Raw genomic sequence first — 1852 nt, forward strand, 5'->3', positions numbered from 1 at the left:
GCATTCAGAGTATCAATCTCAAGAACTCCTTTCTTCTGATTCGTCCCATTGTTCACAGGATTCCTTTCAGAGGTGTACATGAATTGGTTATTTGCAACCATTTCAATGAGATCTTGAGCTTCTGTAGGCGTCTTCTTCAGATGAAGAGATCCTCCAGCAGAACTATCCAATGACATCTTGGACAGTTCAGACAGACCATCATAGAAGATACCTATGATGCTCCATTCAGAAAGCATGTCAGAGGGACACTTTCTGATTAATTGTTTGTATCTTTCCCAAGCTTCATAGAGGGATTCACCTTCCTTCTGTCTGAAGTTTTGGACTTCCACTCTAAGCTTACTCAATTTTTGAGGTGGAAAGAACTTTGCCAAGAAGGCATTGACTAGCTTTTCCCAAGAGTTCAGGCTTTCTTTAGGTTGTGAGTCCAACCATATTCTAGCTCTGTCTCTTACAGCAAAAGGGAATAGCATTAGTCTGTAGACCTCAGGGTCAACCCCATTAGTCTTGACAGTGTCACAGATTTGCAAGAACTCAGCTAAAAACTGATGAGGATCTTCCAATGGAAGTCCATGGAACTTGCAATTCTGTTGCATTAGAGAAACTAATTGAGGCTTAAGCTCAAAGTTGTTTGCTCCAATGGCAGGGATAGAGATGCTTCTCCCATAGAAGTCGAGAGTAGGTGCAGTAAAGTCACCCAGCACCTTCCTTGCATTGTTGGCATTGTTGTTGTTTTCGGCTGCCATGTCTTCTTCTTTGAAGATTTCTATTAGATCCTCTATAGAGAGTTGTGCCTTAGCTTCTCTTTGCTTTCTCTTCAAGGTCCTTTCAGGTTCAGGGTCAGCCTCAACAAGAATGCTTTTTTCTTTGCTCCTACTCATATGAAAGAGAAGAAAACAAGAAAATATGGAATCCTCTATGTCACAGTATAGAGATTCCTTGAGGTGTCAGAGGAGAAGAAAAATAGAAGGAATAAGTAGAAGAATTCGAACTTATCAAGAGAGATAGAGTTTGAATTGTGCATTGAGGAGGAGTGTTAGTCCATAAATAGAAGGATGTGAGAAGAGGGGAAGAAATTTTCGAAAATAAATTAAAAAGATTTTAAAAACATTTTGAAAAACACTAATTGATTTTCGAAAACCAAGAGTGGAAAAGAAATCAAGTGATTTTTTTGAAAAAGATTTTGAAATTAGAAATAGAAAAAGATATGATTGAAAACTATTTTGAAAAAGATGTGATTAAGAAGATATGATTGAAAAGTTATGGTTTTAAAAAGATGTGATTGAGAATATATGATTTGAAAAACAATTTAAACAAATTTGATTTTAAAAATTAATGACTTGGCTAACAAGAAAAGATATGATTCAAACATTAAACCTTTCTCAACAGAAAAGGCAACATACTTGAAATGTTGAATCAAATCATTAATTGATAGCAAGTATTTTTGAAAATGGAAAGAAATTGATTTTGAAAAAGATTTGATTGAAAATATTTGATTTGAAAAAGATTTGATTTTGAAAAGATTTTGAAAACTTGAAAAAAAATTTGAGTTAAAAACAAAATCTTCCCTCTTGTGCCATCCTGGCGTTAAACGCTCAGAATGGTATCCATTCTGGCATTTAACGCCCAAAACACTACCCTTTTGGGCGTTAAACGCCCAACCAGGCACACTGGCTGGCGTTTAAACGCCAGTTTTCCTTCTTCACTGGGCGTTTTGAACGTCCAGCTTTTTCCGTATAATTTCTCTGCTGTATGTTCTGAATCTTCAATTCTCTGTATTATTGACTTGAAAAGACACAAATTAAAAATTTTTTTGGATTTTTTAATAATCAAAATGTAACTAAAATTAAATAAC

At 35.2% G+C, this 1852-nt stretch overlaps 1 non-coding gene across 1 annotated transcript; it reads left to right on the forward strand.

Annotated features, from left to right (window-relative positions):
- Positions 1 to 230: 230 nt before the first annotated feature.
- Positions 231 to 338, forward strand: LOC130950218 (small nucleolar RNA R71). Its single transcript, XR_009073542.1, has one exon. It is a non-coding gene; the product is annotated as a small nucleolar RNA R71 (small nucleolar RNA).
- The last annotated feature ends 1514 nt before the right edge of the window (positions 339 to 1852 follow it).

This window comes from Arachis stenosperma, chromosome 1, assembly GCF_014773155.1.
Source record: "Arachis stenosperma cultivar V10309 chromosome 1, arast.V10309.gnm1.PFL2, whole genome shotgun sequence".
In the NCBI taxonomy this organism is placed as follows: Eukaryota; Viridiplantae; Streptophyta; class Magnoliopsida; order Fabales; family Fabaceae; genus Arachis; species Arachis stenosperma.